The following is an 8,066-nucleotide window of genomic DNA, read 5'->3' as shown; positions in this document are numbered from 1 at the left end:
CAGGCTCTTGTAGTAGGATCTGATGATTTTTTGGATTTCCTCAGTTTCCGTTGTTATGTCTCCCTTTTCATTTCTAAGTTTGTTAATTTGGATACTTTCTCTGTGCCCTTTGGTCAGTCTGGCTAAGGGTTTATCTATCTTGTTGATTTTCTCAAAGAACCAGCTCCTAGTTTTGTTGATTTTTTGTATGGTTCTCTTTGTTTCTACTTGATTGATTTCGGCCCTGAGTTTGATGATTTCCTGCCTTCTACTCCTCCTGGGTGAAATAGCTTCTTTTTGTTCTAGGGCTTTCAGGTGTGTCATTAAGTTGGTAATGTATGCTCTCTCCATTTTCTTTTTGGAGGCACTCAGGGCTATGAGTTTTCCTCTTAGCACTGCTTTCATTGTGTCCCATAGATTTGGGTATGTTGTGTTTTCATTTTCATTGTGTTCTAAAAAGTCTTTAATTTCTTTCTTTATTTCTTCCTTGACCAAGGTGTCATTGAGTAGAGTATTGTTCAATCTCCACGTGTTTGTGGGTTTTCTGTTGTTTCTGTTGCTATTGAAGACCACTTTATTCCATAGTGATCAGATAGGAGGCATGGGATTAGTTCTATCTTTTTATATTTGTTGAGGTCTGTCTTGTGACCAATTATATGGTCGATTTTGGAGAAGGTACCATGAGGTGCTGAAAAAAAGGTATATTCTTTTGTTTTAGGATAGAATGTTCTATATATATCAGTTAAATCTAATTGGTCCAAAGCTTCAATTAGTTTCATTGTGTCCTTGTTTAGTTTCTGTTTTCCTGATCGGTCCATTGAGGAAAGTGCAGTGTTGAAGTCACCCACAATTATTGTGTTAGGTGCAATGTGTGCTTTGAGTTTTAATAAAGTTTCTTTTATGAAAGAGGGTGCCCTTGCATTTGGAGCATAGATGTTCAGGATTGAGAGTTCTTCTTGTTGTATTTTTCCTTTGACCAGCAAGAAGTGTCCCTCAGAGTCTCTTTTGATGACTTTGGGTTGAAAGTCAATTTTATCTGATATTAAAATGGCTACTCCAGCTTGTTTCCTGAGACCATTTGCTTGTAAAATTGTCTTCCAGCCTTTTACTCTAAGGTAGTGTTTGTCTTTGACCCTGAGGTGTGTTTCCTGTAAGCAGCAAAATGTAGGGTCCTGTTTACGTATCCAGTCAGTTAGTCTGTGTCTTTTTATTGGGGCATTGAGTCCATTGATGTTAAGAGATATTAAGGAATAGTGATTGTTACTTCCTATCATTTTTGACGTTATTTTTTAAATTTGATTGCTTAACTTATTTGGGTTTGATGAAAGGTTACTATCTTGCTTTTTTCAGGGTGGAGTTTCCCTCCTTGTATTGGTGTTGTCCTCCTATTATCCTTTTTAGGGCTGGGTTTGTGGATAGATATTGGGTGAACTTGGTTTTGTCGTGAAATATCTTAGTTTCTCCATCTATGGTGATTGAGAGTTTTGCTGGATATAGTAGTTTTGGTTGGCATTTGTGTTCTCTTAGAGTCTGCATGAGATCTGCCCAGGACCTTCTAGCCTTCATAGTCTCAGGTGAAAAGTCTGCTGTGATTCTGATAGGTCTTCCTTTATATGTTACTTGGCCTTTTTCTCTTACTGCCTTTAGTATTCTTTCTTTGTTTAGAACATTTGGTGTTTTGATTATTATGTGACAGGAAGTATTTCTGTTCTGATCCAGTCTGTTTGGAGTTCTGTAGGCTTCTTGTATATTCATGGGCATCTCTCTCTTTAGGTTAGGGAAGTTTTCTTCCATAATTTTATTGAAGATATTTGCTGGCCCTTTAAGTTGTAAATCTTCACTCTCATCTATGCCTATAATCCTTAGGTTTGGTCTTCTCATTGTGTCCTGGATTTCCTGGATATTTTGGGTTACAAGCTTTTTGCATTTTGCATTTTCTTTAACTGTTGAGTCCATGGTTTCTATGGAATCTTCAGCATCTGAGATTCTTTCTTCTATCTCTTGTATTCTGTTGTTGATATTTGCATCTCTGTCCCCTGATTTCTTCCCAAGGCTTTCTATCTCCAAAGTTGTCTCCCTTTGAGTTTTCTTAGTTGTTTCTACTTCTGATTTTAGATCCTGGATGGTTTTGCTTAGCTCCTTCCCTTGCATGTTTGTGTTTTCCTGTAATTCTTTAAGAGATTTTTGTGTTTCCTCTTTCATGAGCTCAGCCTGTTGACCAAAGTTCTCCTGTATTTCTTTAAGAGATTTTTGTGTTTCGTCTTTCATGACCTCAGCCTGTTGAGCAAATTTCTCCTGTATTTCTTTAAGTGTTTTTTGCATTTCCTCCTTGTTGGCTTTTGTATTCTCCTGGATTTCTTTCAATGATTTTTGTGTTTCCCTTGCAAGGGCTTCTAACTTTTGATCCATTTTCTCCTCAATGTCCTTCATGTGTTCCTGTACCAGCATCATGACCAGTGATTTTAAATCCAAATCTTGTTTTACTGGTGTGATGGGGTATCCAGGACTTGCTGGTAGAGGAGAATTTGGTTCAGATGTTGCCATATTGCCTTGATTTCTGTTAGTGACGTTTCTGCGTTTGCCTTTTGCCATCTGGCTCTCACTGGTGTTACTTGGTCTTGTCAGTGCTGGACTCACCAGTGCAAGCTGCCCCTTCCCAGTTGGCCTCTGGTGCACAGCTTACACTCTGCACTGCCTATAGACAGGGTGCTGTTGTCCAGGCTGTTCAGATCCTGAAGCAGGCACCTGAAGGCTCCCGCTGGGGCCCGCAGGATTTATTGGAGCACACCAACTTCTCCCAGCTGGCCGCCCGGAAGCCCCCACTAGCCTCTTGAGGGACCTGGAGATGTGGCGGCCACCCAGGCTGATCTGAAGCGGAGAGAGTTGAGCTGGGGGCTTCTGCCTGAGGCCTTGCCCCAGATTGTGTCTGTGGACCAGGTGGAACCTGTGTGCACCCCCAGGGAGCTCCGAAGGTGAATGTTGCTGTGACCTCCCCTGTGCTCCGCTCACTCCGCTGGGCAGCCGATTTCCCCAACCGGGCTGGCGCACACTAGGTTAGCCTTGTCGCCTGGGCCCTGAGTCCAGGCAAACGCCTGGGAGGCCAAGGTCCGAGCAAAGTTCCCCTAGGGCTATGTCTGTTATTTGGGTCCGCCAGGTGACCCGGATGGCGGGCGTGCGCGTCCGCGCTCCGCGAAAGCACCGGGAGAGTCTGTTGTGCTAATAACCTCCTGGGCTGGTTGACACACAGATGGCCCACCAAGCCGCCCAGTTCTTGGGGTCAGTCCTGTGCCTTTTGGGGCCTAGACCCCCGTTTTGTTAGCCTCAGGCTACGCTTGTTAGCAGTCTCTGCCCTCCCGAGCACTCTGGCTCCTGTAGGCAAAATGGCGGCGCATGCACCGGCCGGGACAAAAAAAAACTCCTGGCTGGGTTGGCGCCCCGATGGCCACTCGAACAGCCCAGGGCCTGGGTGCAGGCCAACGCCCGTCTGGCTCAGACCCCTGCGGTGTTGGGCCTAGGATTATGTTTGTGTACCTCAGTCTGACCGATCTCTGAAGCCCGGGATCAAGATGGCGGTGAGTCTCTCCTGACTGGCGGGCAGCCGAGTTCTGAAGTGGCTTCCGTGCAGCGAAAGGCTCCGCAGAACCGCAGTTGCTTGCCGCCCGGCTGGTCAGCGAAGGTCAGTGGTCGTGGGCGCAGGGCCTAACTGGACCCTGTGTCGCCTTGGTTCCACTGCTGATGGCCCTTCAGCTGGAGCAGCCACTGCTACCGCCGCCGCCGCCGCCGCCGCCGCCGCCCTTACTGATCAGGAACAACATTTTTAATACTAAAATACAAAGAAAGAAGACAATGTACTTCCATAAGTACATCATTTTATAACATAGATTATGTATAGGAAAACAAAGCAAAACATGACACTCCATAAGAATTTAAAGAAAACCCAATGAATAAAATCATTCACATATATAATTTAACAATCATAAACAATGGGTCAAATGATTCCAACCAGTGAATTTTGTACTAAAATAATTAATAATTATTATTTTAAAAATAATTTTAAAAAAAAAATTGAAAAATAAATTATTGACTTAAATTTATAACTTGGTGGTAGACCTAGGGCTATTAGGATTATGGCTGTGTTTAAATTTTTGTAATTTTACCTCTGCAAACATATTAGAAATGTAATGAGATTGTCAGTATGTCTTCATGTGTATGTGTTAGGAACTAAAACGAGTGAATCTATGTTATGAGGCTATTAAATTTTTTATTAATTTGAAGGAACAACATTTTTAATACTAAAATACAAAGAAAGAAGACAATGTACTTCCATAAGTACATCATTTTATAACATAGTTTATGTATAGGAAAACAAAACAAAACATGATACTCCATAAGAATTTAAAGAAAAACCAATGAATAAAATCATTCACATATATAATTGACAATCATAAACAATGGGTCAAATGATTCCAACCAGTGAATTTTGTACTAAACAGTAACTTCCTTGCAACACTCCTTAGGATCTTACTTCTCAGACTGTAAATAACAGGACTGAGAGTTGGAGGTAGTACTGTGTAAAAGATAGAGAATAAAAATTCTAAAGCAGTTGGAGAGTCTGAAGTTGGATTTAGATATGCAAAGGCTCCTGTAGAAAGAAACAATGAGACAACAAAGAGATGGGGAAGGCAAGTAGAAAAGACCTTAGAAGTGCTTTCACCAGAGGGCATCCTGAGAACTGTGGAGAATATGTGGACATAGGAGATTACAATCCCAATAAAGCAGAAAAAGGCCATTGCAGACAGGAAATTGACCACTCCCATTATTACAAAGTAATCATTAGAGCAGGAAAGCTTGAGCAACTGGGGGACATCACAAAAGAATTGGTGAATTATTATCTCACCAAAGAATCTGATAGAGAGTATACTTGTTGTGTATAAAGTTCCACAGATGCTTCCACTTACCCATACAGCTGCCACAGTCCAAGTGCACTTTCTGGGACTCATGATAACTTCATAGTGCAGGGGGAGGCAGATAGCCACATAGCGGTCATAAGACATCACTGTGAGAATGGCCATCTCACTCCAGGCCAAAGCTGTGAAGAAAAAAAACCTGAATCATACACTGTCCATATGAAATGTAGCCACTTCGTGCCAGGGAACCGTCAACATACTGGGGAACTGTGACAGAGAGGGATGAGAAGTCCAGAATGGAAAGGTGCTTCAGAAAGTAATACATTGGAGACTGGAGCTGTGGGTCCAGTGTTGTGATGGTGATAATGATGAAATTCCCTGCTGAGCCAAATAGGTATGTCACCAAGAATAACAAAGCATGCAAGATCTGCAGGTCATGGTTGTCAGACAAACCCATGAGAAGAAATCCACTCACTGTAGTTATATTTTTCATAAACATTGTGAAAACAAAAGTTGTCATGGCAGCTGGAACATAAAAGAGTATGTTATATTTAGCAGAAATATATTTAGGCAATATTTATCTGTTCATCAATATTTATTTCAATAATTAGTCTCTATATACTATCTATTTTCTATCATCTACTATCTATCTATATTTATATATTTTTTCTATTTATCTCTATCATCAATCTATACTTGTTGAGAAATTTAAGTGAGAGCGCATTTTTCTCATCTCCATACATTGCACACTATCCAGTCATAAAGTGGTAGCTCCAGGTGTACATGTGGTTCATCACAGGTCCTCTCAAGAAATGTGCATTTGTTTGTTCCAATACCACACATGAAACCCATTGCTTTTCTTTAAGTCTTCAGTAGTCAGTCAGTGATGATGGACTGTGGAATGAGTTTTTAAACATAGATAAGATTTATTATTTCTAGCTGAGGCAGGGAACCATGTTAACAATTGAAATAGTCATTTTTAGAACATATACCAGGAATTAAAATATGGTTTGCTTGTCCACTGGAAACAGCTATTCTCTCTTACAAAATACTGTTATTATAGCAAGAGGATATTGGTTATTGTTGAATGAAGTGAAAAAATGCTTTTGAATACTATGCAGGAGTTATTGAAATCAAAAAGAATAATGTTTGTGTAAAGTGAATGCTCACATGATACTCTCAGTTTAGATATCCTATTTCATTTATGGAGTGTTTTGGAGACAAGCAGCTTCCATTTGAATTTAACTGCTATCACTAGCCTTCAGATGTAGCTACCAAAGAGTTATTAGCTCTTACCAAAAGCTGAGACAATTGCAAAGGCATATGGCGATTTCTTGACATGGTTTAAGATGTGAGGAAAATGGCCAATACCCAATAAGAGATTGCAAATTTAATGTCATTTGTGATTTTAATAAACTCTTGCTTTAGTTCATGGTCCTTTTGATATCTGAGGGATTGAAAATAACCCATCATTCTCCCCTTACAAGTTGCATGTTGGTGTTTGGTGGCTGATGAGCATAAAATGAATTGTCAGTTTTCAGCATAATTTTATTTTTTGTTCCAATCATGAAGTCTAGGCAATAGAATAAAGTGAAATTTCATTACATTGTTTCAGGATTACTTAAAATTTGTGTACTTACAAAAGCAATTGCAGAATAAAATTTGAGGTCACCAATTTCAAACTTGAGGCATTTTTTATTTAATGGCATCTCTAGTGACAAGAAAAACTCAGTCCAGCACGCTCACACCTCTTTCTCAAAGAATGAACCTACATCGAAATACCTGAAAGGATGTTGGAATTTGATTGTAATTAAAGTGATCTTGCAGCCAACAATGATTTTAGAAACTAAGACCCTAGACCTATGTCAGCATGAGGCTGAATTCAAACCAGTGTGTGCTCCACAGAAAGATCCACCACCTATGGGAAAATAAAACACTGTTAACTAAACTAGATAAAGTTGTACCATCTGGTTCAGCTTTTATATTTGAAAGCCTCTGGTCTCCTGCCCTGTCTACATCAATCATAAATTGAATCATTCTAGAATATCCTCAAACTGCTTGATTTCTTCAATACTTCATATACAGAATAGAAAACAGAGTATATCAAAGATCTCCTTGTGTTTCTCACAGTTTTCATCCTTTCAAATTCTTTGTTTGGTATTTTTCTTTGAGGTTGGTAAAATGATAAACATACCTATAATTATTGTTCATAATAAATTTTATATTGGTTCATTTAAATTAACAATTCTATCTGATAAATCAAACTCATTCATTTAATATTAATATTTTAATCTGAAAATCAAACCAGTAAACTGAGAGTTGAAAAAGCTGAGTAATATTGATCATTCATGGAAATGAGACAGGAGGCACATTTGAGTCCTTCCTAAAATAGGTGCCCATTCATCCACACCGATAGTTTCATAATTTTGCAGCTATGCATTTAAATAGAAAAAAATTGTGTTCATAGATTAAATAATAATATAGGCATTGAGTTATAATAACTTACCCATATCAAAAAACACACAAGGACATTGACCATGGATATTTGGGCTGCCTGTAATGTTGGTATCTGAGAGCTGTTGAAGAAGTGCTTTAACTGTCTACAGATGTGTAACATGTGCAGAATATAACATGTTAACTTTTCTCATACAGCAGTCTTCTCACATGGTCTCTTATTATGTTTATATGAATTCTCAAAATTGGTTTCTTTTCAGTAAGTTGCCCTTGCTTCCTTGTTTTAGTGATAGCCTTGCTTTTCCAACCTAAGGTTTTAAGGTTGTGTTAGAATTTCCATTAAATACTTATCTTTCCTCATTCAAGTTCTGGAAAGTCTCTCCAGGATGATTTGTGTATGTGGCTCTCCAACCTGATCAACAATTTCTCATATTTCTTGTGCATGCTTGCAGGCTTTTAAATCATATTATGTCCCTAAAGAACAATTATGGTGAGCTGTCTTCTTGCAGAGAAGGGATGGACGTAAAATTGTACTGTCTTCTGAAATGGAAATTTAGACTTAGACAAAGTTACTTCATTTACTTTGACCCCATGTCACTTGGGACATGGAGTCAGTACAATTTCCACACAGCTGTTAAAGGATTTTGTGAGCTTGAGGTTTCATTGTTCCATATCAATGTTTTTTAGTCTTTATTAGACCTGTGAATCTCCCAGAGATCTGATTAG

General features: G+C 39.3%; 1 pseudogene; it reads right to left on the bottom strand.

Moving 5' to 3' along the window:
- Window positions 1–4,421: 4,421 nt before the first annotated feature.
- On the bottom strand, window positions 4,422–5,385 carry LOC127669306 (olfactory receptor 14J1-like; annotated as a pseudogene).
- Window positions 5,386–8,066: the final 2,681 nt, after the last annotated feature.

Source organism: Apodemus sylvaticus, chromosome 19 (assembly GCF_947179515.1).
Source record: "Apodemus sylvaticus chromosome 19, mApoSyl1.1, whole genome shotgun sequence".
NCBI lineage: Eukaryota > Metazoa > Chordata > Mammalia > Rodentia > Muridae > Apodemus > Apodemus sylvaticus.
The sequence above is the reverse complement of the archived record's forward strand: the minus strand, read 5'-3'. Positions and strand labels throughout refer to the sequence as shown.